The sequence below is a fragment of the Fringilla coelebs genome, assembly GCF_963513975.1.
Source record: "Fringilla coelebs genome assembly, chromosome: 8".
Taxonomy (NCBI): Eukaryota; Metazoa; Chordata; class Aves; order Passeriformes; family Fringillidae; genus Fringilla; species Fringilla coelebs.
This window is the reverse complement of record NC_140066.1, coordinates 6,854,801-6,877,304: the sequence shown is the minus strand read 5'-3', so window position 1 is coordinate 6,877,304 and position 22,504 is coordinate 6,854,801. Positions and strand designations below refer to the sequence as shown.

Genomic DNA, 22,504 nt, shown 5'->3' with positions numbered 1-22,504 from the left:
TCCCCCCGCCCCGTCGGCCGGTACGCACCTCGCCCGGCGGCCCGGCCCGCGGGACCTCCGCGCCCGCCTCCGCCTTTGAACTCACAAGGAAAATGGTTCTCACCGCGCCGCTTCCGGGTCGGGCCGGGCGGCCGTGCCGGGGGCGGAGACTGCGGGGCCGGAGGAGGAGGCGGTGGGGAGGAGGACGACGACGACTCACCGCCCGCCCTTTGTGGGGCCGGCGCGGACTATCGCGCAGCTGTGCGCTCTGCGGAGGCCCCGGCGCGTCCCCGCTGCTGGGTCATGGCGCGCTGCCGATGCCGCCGCTTACATAAGGGCGGGCGCGCAGTGCGCGGTGCCGGGGCGGGAGGAGCCGGGTGGGGAAGCACCGAGTTGAGCGTCGGGCGAGGAGAGCACGCCGCGGGAAGAGGCGGCGCTCGGCCGGCGCGGCCCGCGGCCACGTCCCGCGGGGGCGGAGTCCCGGGACACGTGTGGCGGTGGCTCGGGAGCGCGGCCGAGGCGCCCGGGGGCCTTGAGCCTCTTGCGGCCGCTGCCCCGCACCACAACCTCGAACTTCGTTTACAGCCTCAGTGCTTCCTCCCCCCGCGAAGCTGAGCTCGGCCTTGGAAAGCTGTTCGCTATCCCGCCCGCGGGTGGGCTCTGCAAAGTTAGCAAGCGAGGGCTGCAGCTCGTCCACATTCAACCAAGGGGAAAAAAAAAAAAGCAATAAAAAGGAAGGGCGGGTCAAGCATGAGCTCAGTGCCTGGTTTGGGTCCAGGAGCAGCCGGAGTAGAGGGCGGTGGGCGGCTCCGCTCCCCCCTGCGCCGCCAGAGCCGGGGCTGCGCAGCCCAAAGCCTTCACCAACAGCACACAGTGCTCAGCAGGAACTCAGCCCAGGAACTCGCGGAAAACTTCCAAAGCACAGTTTTTTCATTTTTAGTATATAACCTATTTTCTCCGTGACGATCCCCCCGCCCCCCCCCCAAAAAAAAAACCAACCAAACAAAAACCTCACGTGTTTTCACACTTTCCAACACCAGCCAATGTCACTAACTAGTTGTTCACATGAAAACTTCAACTGCATAGTCCAGGGGGAAAAGGTTCAGGGGACACTTTACTAATGAGAAAATTATTTCCAGAGAGAAATTTTGCAAAAACACCTGTAATATGCTCCTTGAGCTTAGCTCACATACATAAGCATGGATAGTAAGAAAAAAAAAGAATAATCACAAGGGAGGTTGTGATAGAGACATTTGTTTTCCCCAATCTCTTTAAGCATAAACAGCTGTACATTTTTCACTTCACGGAAAAAATACAAGGCGTGTCATTTGCCAAGAAAGTATGAGAATAATGGGAAATCAATGTATGACTACATCTCTGTTCTCATCTTGAATTATTCCAAATGACGTAAGCTTAAAGGTGCACTGGAATGCTATAACATGCTAAGCTCTGAAATAAAATACTGAGGTACAGCTAAATATTAAAGTTGAACTGGAAGGCTTTCTACCCACCACAGGCTTTTCTCCAGCAAACTGGTTTTCTTCCATAACAGCATACGAGCAAGGGCAGGAACCAGGCTACCTGTACAGGGTGTTTGCATGCTACCCGGCCTGTGCTCAAACCACATAAGACTCCTGGATTTTGCTTGGAAAGGACACTAGCAGAGGCAGTTTATTGTATTGATTTTCCTTTTTAAGTGGTCTTCCATCCGGGCTGGCTCAAGGCAGCTGAGCAGCCTTATATGGCAGCAAGGCTGCAGGGACGCTACAGTGCCTTGAGCAGCCTCCATCTATTCCTGACCACCCAGACCGGACAGTTGCTCCTCTGGTTTCTGGCACCCCTGCCACAGCTCCTCACCAGATCCACTCAGGGCTCACCACCAGCAGAACACAGCTCACTAACCTCCTTGGTTCCCCCACAACACACCTCCTGCCCCAGCCATGCCTTGGTAGGGCTGCACTGCCTTATCTCCAGAGAAAAAAATTAAACATCTTAGTGACATCATTCTGACCTATTTCCTTTCTTTTTCTCCAGACCACCTCTCACTGGGTAGGGGGGGATAATAACACCTCAGTCACTTTCACCAGAACTGAAAGAGGTCATGCAGTAGCAAAGACTGAAATGCAGCCTTATTCCAGGTTTGGGGCTGCAGTTTGCACTGCTGTTCCCCCTTTAGAGCAGAAGTGTGCCTTGAGCAGGATAGTCTTTCACAGACTAAGAAATCACCACTAAGAAATAAGACTTGACCTATCAGAGTAATAGCTGACACAAGAAAATATCTTGGAACTCAGACTTTGCCAAGTAATCAATAAACAAAGTATTTTTCCAAACTTAATTCTGTACTTGTATGATCTTCAATTTAACTTTTAAAGCACATTTTAGATTACCTCCAAGAAGTACTGAGCACCCAAAGGCTAACTACTTCCACCACTAGATTCCCCCCTTTTTCATACAGTTTTAGGTTTTGTTTTACCATTTCTCTTAAGGACCCAGACACTTAATAGCTATTTCAGCAAACAAGTGAAAAATGCCTATTACAGAGCACAACATACTTCACGCTACTCTGGAACTAATGATGCTGTGATAGCTGGGTGGCATGTAGTGCAACTGTCAAAGCAGGCAATCCTTAATAATATCCAAGACAGACACTATTAAAATACAAATCACAAGACGGTCTGGAGGACAGGCAAGTTTGTCCGTTTGGACAAAGCTTTATTAATAGACAGCGACTTAGTAACAAAGAATATTAATACCCAGCCCATCACCACCAATTCATTACCACAGAGGGATTTTGCTAAAAATTCTCAAGTTGCACCAGCTATGCATGGAATACTAACTCAGCAACTCTTATTTCCAAGAGTTTCACTCAAAGACATCCTCAGGAAAAACCCACTAAGTGGTAAAATACCTTTTGGAAGTTAAAAAAACCCCAAGGAAATTGCTACTGGTATAATTGTTAATGTTAAATAGACTAAGGCAACATAAAATGACATCTACATCATTACTACTTACAAAATTTACTACAATATATATGCGTATGTTCTTAACAAAACACAGATTTGCCAAATAAAGGTATATTTCTAAATAAGAATTTTAAAAATTAGCATGTATCCAAGCCTGGTTTTGACATTTGCAAACTACTACGCTTTAAAAAGGCTTTTTTAGTAGTCACATTATTTTAGCACTGTTTTCCAGTACTGTTTGCTTCTTCTCACAATTGGGCCCGAGCTCTGTCAAACAAGCCATACCATAAGCTTGCAGAACAGAGCTGCCTTTGTTCTTTGGCACTGCCAGTCCCCTATGGAATCAGGCAGCACACTGAACTGCACTCGACAAACAATCCCTGACCTTCAATTACTGCCTTGGCTCACTGCCACAGGATACATGTATTACTGGTAACACAGCGTGCCCTATTTTGCAGATAATCACTAGAACTACAGATAATCATGAAAATCAACGGAAAAATGCAAACATTCCCTTCCTAAAATCGCAGTTGTAACTTCCCCGGTGTGCTGCAGCACATCCCAGGCTCAGGCTACGCATGTGAGGACAGCAATACTGCAGGTTTTGTATTTTTAGTGACTGCATGAAAAATTCCAGGGGGTGGATGGCTTTGCCGTCCTCCGCTGGACGTTTTCAGTTTGTTTTTTGTTTGCTTTGAGGCGGAAGGCACTCCGGGTTGTGCTGGCACAGTTGTGCAAGAGCTGCTCTTTTTTTCCCTTGCTATTTTTCCCCTTGAGGGGCCTGGCAGGTTTTTCAGTGGAGCGGCGCTGGCTGAGCAGGCAGGGCCCGGTGGCAGCTGCAGCCCTTGCACTTGCGGGCTGGCCGGCAGCCAGCGCCCGGGCCCCGTGCCACCGCCCTGCTGGGAGCTACGGCCACCGGGAATGCCACTCCGGCACTAGGGGAGCGACAGCACGCATGGATCGGCCGTTCTGCTGTGACCCCCTTTGGTTTCTTGCAGGCAGAGAACCCCCTGAACTGCAAACCCTGCTCCTTCTTCACACCGCGCCAGAGAAACCCACATGCGCAGCGCTGCGGGCCAGGAAAGAGCACATGCAAATATTGCAAATGAGTAAATATTTAAACTTTAAAACAAATGAAGGTTAGTTAAATCGGTCTTCAGCATTTAAATTAGCATTTTTTTCTACTTATCTTCTTCCTGTCTGTGCTGCTCCACATTTGCTTAGCAAGCAGAACCGTTTCATAGTGATAGTCCTGCAGATATTTCCTGCAGAAATAATGCAGTGTAAGGGCAGAGCTACGGTCAGCCTCATGTTAGTGGAGAAATTAACTTTCTCATTATGCATTTGTGCAACCCATCGAGTTCAGACCCTGTACTTAAGTGCAGAAGCCAAAGTCCAAAGGAGAAATTAATGTGTGTGAAACAATCATTACTACTGGAACTGCAACACGAGAAATGCAGTAACTAGCATTCAGGTGCCAGTTCATTTGGCAAATTCTTCATTTAACTCTCCTTTTTTGGTTATTGAGGTGGGCAAATCAGACATGCAAAAACTTCACCAGGCTATCTTTAGTAATTTTTCAAAACTGAGAAGCTGAGGACAAGAGTGTACATGAGGGAACATATGCAGCAGTACAGTTACTACACTCCAGATCAGTGCTAACTGATTTTACAGTATACTTTAAATTAATCCAATTTAAAATATGGTATCTATCTTTTTAATGTCTTCAATCTACTTTTAAAACCTATTTTGTCCTTCCCTGGGCAGGCATCATGGGGTTTAATGCTGCATGCATCAACATGACTGTGCAATTTTCCCCATTACTTCATCCCCATCTACTTCATCATACCAGTACTGTTAACATAACTCTGGGAATAAGCCCTTTTAGTGATCTGGTGCTATATCTGTGGCTGAATCAGTGTCCCTGCTGCAACAGGAGACCAATAATTGTGATAAACGGAAAACCAGATGCATGGCCTTAAAAAAAAAATCATCATTGTAGTCAATATAATTGTATGAGTCTTCTTATTTGCTGGACAGTGCTCTAACTCCAAATTTATGTTCAAATACAAAATATTGAGCAGTCCCTCAGGCACCACTTTGTGGGTGTCTCATTTTAAGCCCAACATCACTGTAAAAGACTTGTGTTTTCCTAATCCCCCTTCCCTCATTAATTGATCCAAAATGTTGGGACCCTTGCCGCTCACTCAAATTGAGTAACATCAGCGTCACCTTATGTGTGACCTGCTCTCTCTCTCTCACTTCTGGGTGCAGGTCTTTCTAACAAAGCTTATAAAACACATTTTTCTTCTCATCCCAATAGTTCAGAGCACCAGCCTATACTGCCTGTATTCATTCTGCATTTTATTCTGGCCTTACTAAATGCACACATGTTCAGACCATGCAAAATGCTGTCACAAACACTCCCAGCCACTCTGCATTCCTTCCCCCAGCAGCCCCATTACATCACACTGCACTTTCCGACACATCATCTTCCAATCCTGGTATCACTCATTTACCAATTTCAGGAACAATTTACTGACAACACTAGCAAAGCTGATTCACTGACATCTTTCCATTTTCTCCTTAAAACTCTGTCTGCTGTAACCTCTGAAACCTTGACAATGGCTTGGGCACTACTTGATGGAAGCCTCATCTTCCCTCATAAGTAATGACTTCTATTTCCCACCTCCTTTCTCTGTGTGTCATCTGCCCTTGACTCACTCTCAGATTTTAACTCTGTGCAGAAAGGAACCCTTTTCATTCTGTGCTTGCTGTACAACTCATTGGACAAGGGAATTCTGAACTTTCATGTGAGTTTTCAATTGTCGTGGTAATGTGCCATAACATTCATTAACCTTGGGACAGATTCTGTCTTCTACAAAGCAAGCACAACAGCTTCAAGTTCATAAAGCACAGCAGCTTCAAGTTCATAATGTTCTTACCCACACTCCGTCTGCAATATTCATCAAACCCTTTTTAACTTGGGTGCCATCCATGTTTTGCAGTATTCATGCTTTTTCAGCCCTCTTGCTTCCATCACAGTGATGCCAAACTCCGTCCAACGCATTTCTTGGCTTTTCTTTCTTCTTCCAACCCTATCAGCAACATTAGCAATGTTCTTGCATCCTTTTCCCCTACAACTTACTGGATGTAAGATTGATTTACCTCGCCTCCTTCCAGCCTCACCTCCAGAAAAACAACCCTAATAAGAAAATCAGCTTCAGGCTTCTAAACATCCACTGCATTTCTCCTCTTCTGATTCAGCAGCACTGTTGTGACCCTCTCATTCTTCCCACTAATTGAAGTCCATTACAGAACAGGAGTCCACCTTTCACCCTCCTACTGTTTCCTGTTCCTCTCAGACTACGTTCCCAACTGCCTCTCAGAAGCTCATCTTGTTTCCTGAGTCACCCAGATCTAGCTTTCATAAGGTCCCTTTCTGTTGTTATTACCCAGAACCTAAATACCTGCCTCACCTTTTTCCATCGTATCCCCATCATATTTGTTAACTTGAATTTCCAGAGCACTGGGGCTTTTTTCCCAATTCTGCTGGTTTTTTCAGCTCCTCTGCCCTGCCACTCCCTGTCATTTGTCTAGAACATCTTATTCACCAGCTTAGTCATCTTCCTGTCTTTTAAATGGACTGTATTTTATTTTGCATTTTTCTGCTTGCTTTTCACCAAAACAACTCAGGAGCATCCTCACCACAGAAAGCTCAGCTTCCACTGAAGTTGAGGCTCCTTGATGGCTCAGGCTGCTGGCAGGCCCTTTGGTCCAGGGACTCCTCCTGGAAAGAAGCCACTGGCTCCATCAGAGGCAAGTCAGGGTGTGGTTCTGTGGGAGCCTCATTGCAGGCATCACTTCCTCTTACAGCAATGGTGAGCATGCATCAGTGCTGGTATTTTCCATTCCTGTAGCCCCATAGGACTCTTGTAACATCAATGCTCCCTACATGCCTGACACCACACCCAGGGCATGCAACATATTCTTGACACCATGCTATAAAATGGTCGCTTGAGTAGCAGGCTGGAACAACTCAGTTAAGTCTCTACAGAGAGTGGAACTGGCTCTTGAAACAGAGCTGGATATGTTAGAGGAGCTCCTGTTTGGAGCTATTTGCAATAACAAAAACCTCAGAAACATACAGAAGGAGAAGAAAAAAAAAACAAAATAACATCAAGAACTGAGAGCAGTATTAAAAGAACACGTCATCGAAGCTGAAAGAGGGGAATACCTACTTCACGTTATCACGTGAATAAAGTTGTTGTACATGAATTTGGATTCAGTTTCTGAGAAGCAAAAGACTCCTCAGGGCCACTCCTGTAGAGGAGGTCTACGTTTACTCCCTGTTACTGAGAGAAGTGCTTTTCACTGTTTGTCAGACACAATAAGAGCTGTAGAATAAGCACATTCAATCTGCAACATACTCTGAACTGGGGAGGAAGAGGGTGGTCCAGGGACAGTGAATAGTTAAAAGGCTGCAACTTCTATTCCTTCCTCCTCTTCTACTTCCACTGTCTCAGGAAGAGCAGAAACCCCATTTGGCAGTTCTTTAGGCTTTCTATCTGGCTGTCTATGGATTCCCCTAGGCATTCATGGAGGGAGAGAATTACTCATTTTGGACTCAGTGCCTCTTTGCTCTTAGTCCCAGCTTGTTGGGACTTAGGTCATACTGGAACATTGGTCTGTGTTTTGCAATACATCTTTTTTATATTCTAAACATTGTACACTTTCCCCATAAGGGTATCTTAAAAGCAGTATTTTCATATTTCTAAACACTACGACTTAAGTATTAAGTAACAGTGTGCACTATGTTTTAATTATCTTTTAAGAAAGCTCCATCTTCCTGAGACAACGTGCTAATATATACTCCTCAAATAAAAACACCAGACTGTTCACCTCACCTGTGTGAAGGAGGGAAAGAAACAATCAAGTGTCAGACTACACAGAAATGTATTTTAGCTTTCTTGAGCAGTATTTTCTCCTGCTATGATTATTTTATAATCATACAGTATCTCTGTCAGACCTCCTACACAGATACACTTGCTAATACACTGGTTTGATTCCTGAATCTGCAGCATTAAAGGCTTGGGAGAACTTCTCAAATAAAAAAACTCTTACAGGCATAAGCCACTAAGAAGGTGAGGTTAAAAGTTTAACATTTGATAATAAAAAGTCTGATGGAACAGACAGGGTTTTAGTCAATATATCCCTGCATCAGGATAATGCTGAAATAATATTGAAACACCATCAGTCTATCTAGTAAACAAATTAGAAAATAACCCAGATATCATAATGGATTCTCCCCCCTGCCCAATGCTATTTTTAGATTCTCACATCTGCCCTACATGCTTGTCCAGGAGCAACCTTGATGGACAAACACTTTTTTTTCCATTCAGGAAAACACAGGACAGATGGCGTTCAAAGTATTTCTCTCCGAGATAACAAGTTTTCCGCTTTTTATAAATTCACTTATCTTCAAACTGTGACAGCTGTGAGTTTAAAGATAAAATCAAAATGATCCAGATCTTGTTCATCTCCTTTCTCTAGGGTCTCTGAAAGGTCACACAAACATGTCTCACTCAGAAGTTTTCCACAGAATGTGGAATGTTTTCCTAAGTTTAAACTTACTGGTATTTTAGAAAAATGCAATGTATTTTTTTCCAAGTTATGTCTCAGGTCTGTATTGTGCATTTGGGATCTTCTGGATCCCTTTGTATAGTATGTCAGATAGTACTTCCCTCCAAGATCTATTTATAGTGGTGATTACATTCCCTCATTCCTCCCATACTAGCATACATGGCAGCATTACTAATCTGCATTTTCTACTTCCATGTAGTCTCTCAGGTTAGACTGTATTCTGTGCTCTGGTTATCCTCATCCTCCTCCCTGGTATCCTCTTTGGCTTCAAATGATCTTTCTCCAGCATGGATGAGCAGAATTATGTCTGTGAATGTGAAAGGGCGCTCAGGGCAGCTCCAGGGGAACACAAGCATGCCTCTGTTCTCACACATCCCAGAGTCACACCTGCCATCAGCTCGACATCACACAGCCGGCTCTCAGTCCTCCTCTGACCAGCCAGAAGGCTCAAAGCTTCTCCTTACCAGTGCTGCTCCTGGATAAGCTCTCATCTATATTTGCCATCTGCTCCTAAATCCTAAACTTTCTGTTTTATGCAGTGACGTTTTGTTCCATTTTTATTTCTTTGTTTCTCAAGGATATTCCATTTTAGTCACATAAAAACCCCTCATCCTCTGTGTTAAGGGCTTCTCCTACTCTGCACCATCTAGTGCTTCAATCAAATTTAATGAATTAGTCCCAACATTTTAGTAAAAACACAAAGTAAGTAATTCCCAAAATGTGCTAACAGCTATTGGCACACAAAACTATTTCACCACAAAAGTCCACCTGTTTCAATACCACATAGCCAACATCTTATAAACTCATTCCCACCTAATTTACTGCTCACTCTACTAATCCTAGTCTTCCTCTGATTGTTCATTGCTTGACATACAGCGGAATGCATTACAAAAGTCTAGATGAATGATATTAATTACATTTTCCTGCCTCATAACAAAGCCAACTGAAGTTTTTATTCAGGTGGGTCCATGATATAGCATTTCAAGGTGCTGATGGTTAAAAGTAGACCACGATTAAAGGCAGAGGGAGGAAACACACAGTAGCTATAATCGGTGAAGACTTTAAAGAATACAAGACCATAAGTAAAAGGCAGCATTAAATCAAAAATGTCAAAGCAAATTTCCTTGCCAAATAAAAGAGCAAGCTAGAGAAGCTGATATATATCCTGACACTTTGCCTCCTATGATACTTACGTGTGCAAGCTAAACACATTAGACTGAAATGAAACTAATGGAGATGCATATCAGGAAAAAAGAAGGAATAAACAAAACAATTCAAAACAAAACAAACCCCAACAACAACAACACCTACCAAAAAACAAAACCAAAAACCACAAAAAAACCCAAAAAGCAAAGACCTCCAAATATTCAGAAATCACCAATATCTGTCAAAACATGCAAAATATGTATGTATAATGCAGTTCCCAAAGTCACCTACACTGGGTCTGATCATACTCACTATATTTGTGACCCAGATCATGGAACAGAGACTTCATTTATTAAATTGACAACCAACCAGCTTGATGGGACTGCAAATTATATTAGAGGACAAAAAGGAAAACTGGACAAGTGGTCTGAGAAAAAAGATGATATGCAAATCACTGAACGTAGGCAGAAGTCAACAGCAAAATTACTGAGTGGCTGAGGAAGAATTCCATAGAAAAAGAGAGGTTAGGTTCAATTTATGGACTGGGTTAACAGTATCATGCTGTAAAAAAATAAACACAATACAGGGATATATGAATGTTTGTACAACCTGTGTTCAGCATTCATAAAGCCTCAGTTATAGTACTATAAAGTGAGCACAGTTCTGGATATTGCTCTTCAAGATAGGTATGTACAATAAAAGGAACATAGTTTTGGAAAATACCATAGATGAATTCAGACTGAAGAGACTGGAAGGGGAAAACAGCTGGGTGTGTCTCCAGTTATGAAAACAGGATGCTGCAAGGAATAATTTCTTAATCTCTACAGCAGACACAACAAGTTTTAACTGCCTTAATTTAGATTAGATGATCTCAAGGTCTTTTTCAGTCATGCAGTTCTGGAGTACCTGCAGAGTCACTGACCTCTCCCAAATAAAACAGCATTTAGAAACATATAGCCAAATTAATAATATTTTTAAGTCTTCTTTTATTATGCCATGTACCTCTCTGCCCAGCATCATCTACTTCATGGCTTCTCTCAGCAGCAACAAACCATTCTTCCTGGGAGGGCTGCAATGCAAAAAGAGTCTCGAGATCTCCTGCTCCTGGCAGCAGTATTCCAGTGCTCTTGAGAGCTGGGAGGTACCAGCTGTCCCTGGCTGCTCTGACCCCAGCCTCCATATTCCCACCAGTGGAGCTGAACAGGAAGATTTACCTGCAGACCTTGGAAAAGGTTCTGGCAGATCATGCCTGACCTGAATGCCAGAGAATGGCCTTCCTTGTCTTGAAGATTAATTCTCCCCAAAGACAAGTATAGGGTCAACAGAATTCACTCTCTGAAGTAGATACATTGTAGTTTACTTTCTTTTCTTCCATCTTCTAAATCCTTGACTGCCCCTCACCCACACGCTGCAATGCCTTCCAAAGTTTTACATATTGTGAAGATAGGAAGAATTAGGAAAGCAATTAAAAGCTTGTCAGTCTTTCTCCCTCTTCATGTTGGCACTGCTTTCTCCAATGATTGGTATCACCCTGAAGGAAAAATTAGCTAAAACAGTTACAATCAACACTAATTTTTTCCTAATTGTGAGATAAAAATTTCTCTTGGTCTCTGAGTGTTTTACAATCCTTAAGTTCCCTCTGGTTGTAGCATTTGCCATTTTCTTATTCTCATACATCTAGTATTTTCCTCTATTTATCATTATTCTTACTGAAAATTAGGCCAAAAATATTTCATGTTTTATTTCTCATTATGGTTATTCTCTATCCTTCTCACCACACAAACTTTCACATAATTTTCAAGATCAAGTTCAATTTTTAGAAACAAACCCGAATTAAGTCGTCCTGCCCTACCCCCCTCCACCGCCTGCAAGATTCCTGCATTAGTTGTACTATATATTCTCAGGCTTACTATTCATCCATTTTGAACTACAGACCAGGATAACTCTTTACTGAGGATTCAGTTTCCAGGCAAGCTTTACATATCTGTAAGTTCCAGAAATTGAGTCCTGAGGCTCCTTATACCTGTGACCAATTTTTCTTATTTAAATTTGCCCCTAAGATTCAAAACCTAGATTTTCAAACCAACTTCTCTGTATTTTTTTCAAATATTTCAAACTGAATCAAGCCATGATTACTAAGGGTGCAATTTTACATTCCACTTCATGTGATGAACTCTAAGCTGCCACTGGCTGGGAATGCCTGAGTGCCTCAGCAGCCCCAAGCACTGGCTGCAGCTCTCTGGAGGCCTGATCCATCAGAACTCACCCCAGTCTGACTGACTCATTCCCACTGGAGTCACCTTGCTGATGTAACTCCTGCCTTGGCTGCGTGACTGCTCAGATGAGCTAGACAGGGCAGAGAGAGGGAAGCCAGCTCTTCAGCAGATGATAAAGCATAAAGAGAAACTGAATGCTCAATCCAAAATTATTTTCTAGAATATCCTCATTGCTTTTCAAAGTGAAGGCTAAAGTAACACTTTCTTCCTGTTGGTTCAGTGACTAGTTTGAGGAAGAAACTTGCCAGCAATCAAATCCAGGAGTACCTTGGCCCTATCACTTCTCTTATCTCCACCCTGGAAAGTAAACCACCTGATAATAAGGCAGTATTTATCTAACAACACTACATACAAAGATCCCTACCCCTACTTGAGTCTAACCCTGGGGCTAACACAGATTCTTTCTTCCTTCTGTCATCTTTTTCCAAAGTGATTTTCAGCCAAACTGAATTCAGTCTGACCTTTTTACACCAAAGCCTTTTTCCTAGACCACTATATAATTACTACTGCACAACTTTTGCTTTTGTTCAGTTATTTCTGAAGAGCACAAAGCTTTTTAAACACATCCAGTCCAGTTAATAAGAGCATTCTGCCAACCTTCTGATACTTGGATATTTTATATCCTGACCTCTATGTGAAGCTCAGATTTCTCCATTTGGTTGTCCAGGCTCTCAACATTTCAGTTACTTCTTAGTAATCACATACCATTATGCAGTGGAAATTTCTCCCTAGCTGCATTGCCTATCATTTTCCTTAATCTTGGAACTCTTTTCCTTCTCAGTCTAGTCTTCTACCCACTGGCACTTGTCCATATGCCAAGAAAGAAACATTCACCCAACAGCGAGGTCTGAATGGAGGTTGCACTGCTGGTGCTGGCTTTTCCTTACACTGAAGTTCCCAGCCATTGCACGAGCCACCTTCTCCAAAGGTAGTTTTTCTAGGTACTTGGGATCAGAGCCTCTCTGTGAGTATCTCCTCAGTGTTCTCTCCACCAGGTACCACACTTCCACTAAGAACTGCCAAAGAATCTGCTCTGCCTTCTCCAGGATGGTATGCACATCTGTAATCCACCACAGAGAAAATGTACTGTCATTTACCCTATCACGCAGGTTAATGATGGAGTCTGTCCTTCCCACTCCCACTCAAATCCCTTCAGGAACTTTCTCAGCTTTCTCATTCCTTCTTATCTTCCCATTCAGCAACATCAAAAGTTCCACCAAGAAATCTGCAGTTTCTCAGCCTTCCCTTAATTCTTGATCTGGTTTAGGTTCCAGCCTCATTGCCAATTGCATTTTGAGCCTCCCTGCTTTTCTGGCTTTTTTCCTCTTCACTTTTGAACAGTATTAGTAATTTCATGCACACTATGTTTAGCCATCTTCACTAAATCTGCCATTTTTCAAGTTTCCTTCACCATTCTTTGATTATTAACACTCCTTTACTTCAAGTCCCTGCCTTTAAAAAGGACATACTAAACTCCCTTGATATACTCACCAGTTACACAGCAACTACTTATCAGCTGCTTGACTTTTGAAACCTCTTGTCTAAAGGAATTTCAGCCCCTCATTTAGATCAGCTGTGGGTAGCAATAGGAACCAGTCTCATACCTAAGTTCAAATGCAGTTCATAAATTACACTCAAATCAAACACTTGTCACTGGTCCTCAAGAAACAAGATTGGCTTTCCAGTGCCTCAGGAGAAGGTGCTGTGCTGGCTTGGCTGACCTCTGCTATAAGCTCAGTGCCTCATAACAAACTGGATGTGTCAAAGATGTCTGCTTTGGTTATTCCCCTGGAAGTCTATCCAAATTTGGCACAGTTAGAGGCCTTAAAAAAAAGTAAGAGTTCACAGATGTCTGACTGAGAAATGCTTGCAAACAAGGTGCTGTTTCTGTTCCTGACAATCACTGTTCCTGATTACTGAGGGTTGTGCCCATAGAGATCAGAACAAAGAGTGCTCCTCATTGCTGGCACCCAGCACTGAAGAAAAAGGGAGACAAAAGCAGAGGAGAAGGCACGGGGGCAGGGAAAGAACCACCAGGTGGGTGAGAAAGAATGAACACACAAAACAGCTGGCAATGGATTAACAAGAATAGAAAGCTCTGTGTACTGCCACCACACATCCCCCTTGGAAGCTGGAAACACACCTAGAAACCCCAGGCAACATTCCTCTGGTGTTTTACAAAGACAACTTACTGCTTCTTTTGTACCTGGGCCACAAAACCAGCCAGCCAACTGATGTGGGAAAAAGCACTTTGCTCTGTAAAATGCTTGTGTACTAAGAAGGATTAAGCTTCTCTCTCCCCCACTCCCTGCTCTCCATCATTTAAAACAGGTATCCTTCAAGGATCACCCCCACCCCAAATTGACAGGAAGGAGCAGCATTTTATTTCTGCAAGTACTCCTGCTCACAGCAGTGTCAAAGCAGAAATCATCCAGACACTCGCCTCATACACTGTTCTGCTTAATACCTTCCTCTCTTTGCTAGCCTGTGTCACTTCTGAGTATTTTTGCCACTTGCAAGACATTTATACATGTGAGGCTGAGAACACTGTCCTTTATTTTTGCCTTACAACTTAGTGTAGTAATTAATTATTTCAAATAATTCTCCTGCTCGTGTTCAGTTTTTTGTAACAGTATTTCAACTTACTATTTAAATTAAGCACTCTTTTTTTGGCCCAACTAGCCAGGCATAACTGACACAAAACTATCAATAAATCAGATAACAGCTTCAAATCTAGAAGTATTCAAAAGTTGGGGGGGTTTACTCCTATTTAAGATCTCCTCAATTTGAGCTTAAAGACATAAACAATGGATGGAAGTTTAAGAACAAAGCCTCCCTTTGGTCTTTATAGTCTCATACCTGTAAAATGTTTTTAAGAACTTTACTTCCTCAACCCCAAAGTAACAAGACCAAGCTTTACGTAAGCCAGGTACTGAGGGAACAGAAGAATAACTCTCACTGACAGGTTTTTATTTTCCTCTGAAAGAGAGCTGTATCACACACAGCAAGACTCACAAGTAGAGCTAGACAATAGAGGAAGCACTAAAATCTCTGGGACATATCCTCCTTCCCCCCCACAACTACATAGTGCTATAACACTGCACATTGAATTACTTCAGGAGAATCTATAAAATAAATGACCCATTTCTGGTCAAAAATCCCAGCTGTGAATCACATAGCCATTTGGCCTATAAAAAGCAAAAAACATAACCTTTCCTGCTCCCCACCACCCCACAACCTGTTCTGGAAAAAAAAGAAGTAAGTGTGATGTTTTCCAGTGAATATAAAAGCTAAGAACATTTTGAGAAAGAAGCACAGTTACTTTACTTTTAGAATTACCTTCCCATATGACAATATCATTCTGGCATACCTGCAGAGAATGCTTCATTTCTCTCTCTCAGTCATTATTCAGCCTCTGAAGCTCTCTGGGTTTCTCAACTGAGTTATACCTGACTATCTCTGTAAGATTACTAGTCCTGAAAAGAAAGGGGATAAAATACATCCACAGGTTTGAGTCTATTTCAGCAGAAGTAAAGATGCTTTGCACTAAGTGGTTTTAATAGTAGTTTTAATAATAGAAGAAACCCCCATACTGGCAACTTTTTGTCTGCCTACAATGACCTAAGCAACATTACCAATGGACTTCAGCAATAAATACCTCATCATTGTAATGAAAAAGAAATGGACCCCTAGTTGTCACAGCAGAATCTAAATTAGGTTTCTATATTTAGAAGTACCACCTTTCTTTTGAGGATAGTACTGTGCTGCAGTTGAAGGGCAAAAGAATTCATAGGAAGTTGGTGCAGAAGCTCCTGAACATGTGAGTGGCAAAAGAGTGCAATCATATTCATATGTAATAGTGATGTGTATCAAATGTAATTATAACATCAGCATTAAAACTAATTTGTAGAAGATAAGAGGTGTATGAAATTGGAAAGTGAAGTTTAACTAGCTGAGTTCTCGATCTTTAAAGAAATTAAAAGAACAAAGCTATTCATTCGATTATCAGCTTTTTATTTATGACCTTTCCAAGAGAAATTTTCAATCATTTTCAAGGAAAAGGTAAAGCCCTCTGTTTTGTTGTCTGGTCTGGTAATACTTCTCAAATGCAAAAACTTAGAATTTATTTTCAGAAGTGTTTTCTCTGTGATGCACAGACATCCTCCACTGAAGTCTAGATTGCAACAGTCTTTATAATGTGAAATGTGTATTTTATTGGAATTGACATTTTGCTGCACAATCAGAGAGCCCTTTTCCAATCAGAGAGCCCTTAACATTGGGCTAAAAACTACATTTTAAGGATCACAGAAGCTTGAAGGTTGATGAAGATAAGAAAAATATGGAAGGGGGAAAAAAATGTTAATTTTTTTTTCCATGCAAACTTCGCTGGTGTAGGTATTGTGCCACAGAAGGAAGACCATAACCTGACTTGTGGCAGGAAGCAGAGGGCAGAGGCACACCCACTCTTCCACAAGCCTCTTTGTAGCAGTGTGGGGGAAAGCAGAAGCCAGTCAGACCACAGTAACTGTGGAGGGTCAGCACTCCTTTCACCAGTGCTCCTGACTGGAGCATGCCTTCCTGAATACTCACAGGATACTCACAGGCTACCTCCACTGCAGTCAAAGTGCAATAAATTAAGTTTTTTTCATTCCTCAGCAACATTTTTGAAACCAAATTCTCATTCAAGAGGAGAATGCTGCAAGCCAAAGGTTGATGCTTATGAATGCCTCCTAAGGGATGCAGCTCAAACATATTTGAATATATTTTGCCTATCACTAGGAATTAAAAAGCATGGGCAATAATTGAATTTCTGCTTGCTGACAGGTGAGTCCAATATAGGTTTATTAAGAGCAATCAAATCAGGTTTTGCATTGTGTGCCAAAGAGTCCTTTAGGCATTTACTCCTGAGCTTTCCTCTATGCCCCTGGGGGTGGACTGGGGGGTGGGCAGTATTCCTGAACATTAATAAGGTCTGGATTCCTTCAGGCTTTATGTATTAGCAAAAAAAAAAAATATCAGATAACAGATTAAACAATTTCAGTCTGTTTTATGACAACTTCTGTGCCTCTGGTGTTTACTGAACTGTCTTTCTGCCTGCTGCCCAACAGGCACAACATACTGACTTTTAGAGGGTATCAGCCATCAGCCCTGAAGTCTGAACAGTCTTCAGTGGAGAGCAGCATTTAATCCAGAGAAAACAGATATTTATACCAAGTTTTGCAAAAGGATTTCCCATGGGCAATCCATTTTAACAACAGTTACCACACTGGGACGTGTGTAATGGCCATAGTTTTTCCTGCTCTAAAGTGGAGCCCAGATGATAATCAATTTCAGAAGAATTCATGTTTGTTAACAGAATGCTCAAATTCTCATATTTACAAAGAAAATAAGTGAAATTAGACCCATCAAAACTTATTAAATTAATAATTGCATTTATTTTTAAAAATTAAATTATTCCATAATATGTTTTCTTCTAGGTTACACCAAGTTACAGTAAATAATAACTTTTCAGTGCTTAAAGTAAGAAAAAACTATGCAAAAGACTGATGCACTTAAAATGTTTTTTCTATTTTAATAAAAGGCCTATTGCGTTGCAGTGTCAATTTAGCTAGCTAAAACTCACAAATGTGTATGAGTGGCTCTTTTCTCCCCCCTACAATAAATAAGGAAAACCAGATAGGTTACACTGAAGAATATTAGCATGATTACATGCTTTTCAGAAAATTTTATACTCCTATACTAATAGATGGACTAATATAGATCTGGAGAGAAGCAACCAGATTTTTTTTTTCCCTCCACATACCCTACACAACAAAGTTTACCATGTAAACAGATTTGTCTGAGAATAAATTGGAAAGAAACTAACTTCTCTGTCAGATTTTCCTTAACTGTAGGTTATCTACTTTCTTACTCAAAAGTGATTTATGCCAATGGTAATGTATTGGCAAGATTCTGTCAATAAAATTCACCTCTTTTCATCAGAGTTGCTCATGATGTAAAGGGAGCAGCAGCAAGCTTGTGTAGCCAGCGTATTTACAATCCCCCAAAGCCAGACTGGAGGAGCTGCAGTCAGGTCTGTGAGACCTTGCTGAGCATAGTCAGGAACAAAACCCCACACTTCACCCTAAGAACACAAGCCATGCACCCACAGAATATCCACACCAAGCTCCTGAGGAGCTCCCAGCTGGAGGATGAGACAAGAGCAGTCCAGAGGAAATGCCCAGAGCCTGCACTGAGGCCATGGCTGTGCTGCTCCACACCCCTGCTCCAGTGGGCTCTGCCTGTGTCACAGCTGGGCCCTGATGCTGTTGCTTATCCCCACAGGATCACAAGCTGCTCCAGGTTCCTAAAACTGTCTTAGCAAGTGTGTTCCTCTCCTACAGAAGCAGAGATGGCATCATGAGGAATTTGTGTTAAACACAGCAGCATCTCTCCTTTGTTTGCAGGTAGCAAAAATTCAGAGCCTGTTTACTAGCACACTTTTGATGTGAGGAAATCTTAACATTACAACAAGGCCAGAAGCCTTGGGCTAGACTGGTAAGCGACTGCACCCTTCTTTTCCCTACAAGAAGTATTCTGTTGGACTGGTGCTGGCAAACCTGCCTGAAGTCACATGTTTTGGCATTTACTCTTTTAAGGCAGTATATGGTTCCTCTTATAGCTTATAGAAGCAGCAAGCAGATGTCCTTGTATTTGTTACATTCACACCACATTTCAGGACTTCATTTCCAAACATGGAGTTTGGGGGTTTTTTCCCCCAGAATTATTAAAGAAAAAAAAAATAAACTCTTCCTCAAAACTGCAGGTGTGAGGTAGCAGGCCAGAGTGCTACCTGCATCAGCCCTTCACATTTCTCTAGATTCAAAGTAACCTCTTCCAATCACACAAGATAATCACGCCAGTTGAGAAACCTCAAACATGAGAACTGCTCTGACTGACAAAAGCAACCCAGGTGGGGCTGACAAAAAGCAGCTTTAATCACAGGTCTCAACATGCTGAGTTGCAATCACAGCATCCACACTACTATGGGAAATCACAAAGCACCTCAGGTGGATGCTTACTTATTGTACCTGTGAAATTCTAGGTGTCTGTTTATTCAGTGCTGATCCCAGTGCACGCACTGCAGTAGCCTGCAGATCCATACAGCAATTGTACAGCCCAGCTTCTGGCACAGCTTGGGGCTCACTTCAAGAGCTCCATATAAACATCTCTAGATTTGTACCTTGTAGCCACCTGAGTCTGAAAAAAATTTCCAAGTGCACATGGAGAGATCATGGACTACCCTTCCTTAAAAAAGCTTACAAAAGTATTGTGGCAGTACCATGTACTACCCTTAATTTAGCATTTTTCTGACAAAAGTAAAAATTGCTTTCCCATATTAATTCTCTCAGTGCTGATATTTCAAACCTTCATTTTGGGAGGCTTTATTGCAGCTGCTGTGGTGATGAGGTTAGCTGGAACCTTCCATCTGGAAGCTCCACTAATTCTTTTGCTTTTTCTGATGGTTGCAGAACAGATAATTGCACATGTCTATTAACTAATGGCAGGAACTTCAAGTAGCTCCATTTTTCTGTTCAAGGCACACAGAGCAGCACTGGATAATTGTATGTTCCAACCAAAGACTCTTAGGAAGAGCCCACAGCTGATGAGGCTCTGTGTGTTCAAGGCCATCAGGGAGCTGCTGAAACACTGGATTACCTCTGTGTCTCACAACATGTGCTGCTAGCCCTCAGCACTGGCTGAGAATGACAGCCTGGAAACTAAACCTCAGTAACAGCTTTATTGTTTGGGTTTGTTGGGTGAGTGGTTTCTTGCAGAGACTAATTCAGGCCAGAAAAGTTACCACACATTTCCGAAGCCCAAAATAAACCATATCCAAACATATGGATTACATGGATTTCCTGCAAAAACCATGAAAATCACAAACTGAAAACTATGGATTATGTTGTCTTGTTGTATGGGTTTGTTATTTTTTTCCTGGTAAAGTGTACTTATAACTGGTCACAGAAAATTTGGATGAGACTTTTATTTATCAGAAAGACACTCTCAGATACATGCCATGCTTTTAAGTCTTAGGTATGAAATACTTTAGGCTGACAAATACCCATGGCCATCTATGGCAGCTAATGCTATGGAATTAAAGCTGGGATGGTCCTGAGGGGGGTGGGAAGAGCAGTGGGAGTTTACAACCCAGGCAGCTGCTGAAACAATGCTAATTGACTTTTCATGCTAGTAAGGGGAAGGAAAGAAAACCGGGAAGGCAGAGAAATGTTACTTTACAGCTTCACTAATTTGTGCTGTTAGCATCACTGAGGATGAAATCACTGCAGAGAGTTGTTCCCTTTAATGCAGGGGCACAAGAGGACAAAGAGAAACTTCCAAGAGCAGAAAAGGGCAGACAGAGACTTGGAAAAGGCATATCAAAATGGAACAGCATAACTCCCCCTCTGACCACACACACAGCTCACTAGACCACATCAAAGGATGTTGAAAGGAAAAAGAAATCAAAAACCTAGAAGAAAAAAAAAAATATTTCCCTAAGAAATTGAAAAAATCTTGTCCAAGTGGTGTATCATAGCAGACAAAACTGCTAACTGCTGTTATTCCCATCTCTTCTCGCACAAGACTATGAGCAGTGATACCAGGTCACACCAGGTCACTATCTGGTCTCAGCAGTTCCCACACACACACTCTTCCCCTCCTTGAAACCGGAAAAGGGCACCCAAAATGATCCAGCAGTTCTGGACTGATCCAGCAGTTTATGGACTGACTGCCTGAGCTGGAGTCTGCATCCCATTTCATCATCCTCTCCCTGAGTCACCATTAGCACTCACTGTATCCATGAACATTTTTTACCACTGTAGCACCGCACTCAGCAGCAAGGGCACCATGGCAGTCACTATCACTCCCTTTGCTGATAAAGTAGTTCCTTTTGCTTGTTGTGAACCTGCTGCTCCCATGTTTCACTGGGCATCCATTGGTACCTCAAGGCAGTCATTTCTGATGTGCCCCCTTACCAGCATCCATGGCCATACAAAAGGCTGGCCCCAGCACCAGCCCTCTTCCAAAGCCAGAGAACACAAGCCTGTTTAAGAGTCCTGACAAGAATATTTTCTTCTGGCCTTCTTTACTTTTACAATTCTACTATACAGGCCTTAAGATAAGCTGCATTTGCTATGCCAGATAGAGATGCACTGTTAGTTTCTACTGAAACATGATTTTAAGTTTTGCTTTGTCCTTACACTCAGTCGTTTTCCCACTGTTTGCTGTTACTCAGCAGATCACTAGAGCTAAAACAAGATGGAAAAGGCAAGACATAGTTAAGGTCAACTGAGGACATGTAACCACTACCTGCTCTCTAGAATGATGCTTAAATGCTTGGTCAACTTCAAGTGAGAATTTAGACACCTCTTTTAGAGGGCTAGTCTATTATTCTATTATCTTTTTTTTTTTAAAGCCACCAATGCGTTTCTGAATTAAAGAATATCCTGGGGTGACTTTATGATGCTGAATTGCATCCCTATTTGTCTGTTTAGCTCAGAATTACGTTCTGCACCTTTAAAACTAGATTTAGGAGTGAAGGGAGGGGGAAGTGATGGTGCACAGTTTGTGTGTGCAGAAGCTTCATTCTCACTCCCCCGGAATTCCTTTGCTCTCGGTGTGTGTTGTCTGCAGCACGGACAGCAGGAGAAAGCTCTCCTTTGCTTTTAGATAGTTTTTTTAGCTAGCTGAGACAGAGAAGTTCCCTGGACTGTGGCTTTTCCTTGGAACCAGCCCTGCTCTGGACTGAAAACCCAGAAAAGACCAGGAGCTCAGACCTGTGGCCCACCAAGGCCATGGACGTGGCCTTTCCAGTGCAGGAGGGACTGGTGAGAGACTGAGCGAGCCGAGCTACAGCCCATGAAAATCCCTGGATTTGCCACCTCTTCAGAACAACGAGAGGTTCCATTGTTTAATATTATTCATTTTCTCATGTTTGTGAATACTTTGCTTGTTAAACAAACAATTTTCTCCACTTCTCTCAAAGGAGATTTATGTCTCTGAACTGGTGCAGGGAGGAGCATCTTGAATTTGCTTTCTAGAGGGACCCTTTGGGGGTTTCCTCTCAAATTTGCCCTAAACCAGGACAAAGAGCTTCACAGAAAGGCTTACATAAAGGTGGAGAGTTTGACAAAGAAATTTCTTAATTTCATGGAATTCCAAGAGTATAGAAATTTGAAAATAGAAATAATGTTATTTTAGATTAATAGCTGATCTATGAGAATAGTGTATTTCCATTAGTACTTGACACTGTCAACACCTGTACCAAATAAATGTCTGTCTCACTTGAGAGGTAGATATGAGTCTAAGTAACAAGATATTTTAAGCTGTCAGTGTTACTCCAGGGTAAGCCTGCATTTGTAAAAACCCATATTTGACAAAGAAGGCTATTGTAATGATTTTGATTCCTTTCTTACTGTCACAACTGAAAAAGATGGCTGAGGTAAACACTTTTAA

The 22,504-nt window shown here is 42.4% G+C and overlaps 1 protein-coding gene across 6 annotated transcripts in view; it reads right to left on the bottom strand.

Moving 5' to 3' along the window:
• The window catches only part of JMJD1C (jumonji domain containing 1C), a 159,603-nt gene that overhangs the window by 61,441 nt on the left and 75,658 nt on the right, over positions 1 to 22,504 (bottom strand). Inside the window, exon 1 of one of the 6 annotated variants that reach the window (XM_084210624.1) lies at positions 29 to 107. The exons of the other annotated variants lie outside the window; for them this stretch is intronic. The gene's annotated coding sequence lies outside the window, so the exon portion shown is untranslated. Of the gene's footprint in view, positions 1 to 28; positions 108 to 22,504 lie in introns of those variants that run through there. 6 annotated transcript variants of the gene reach the window in all.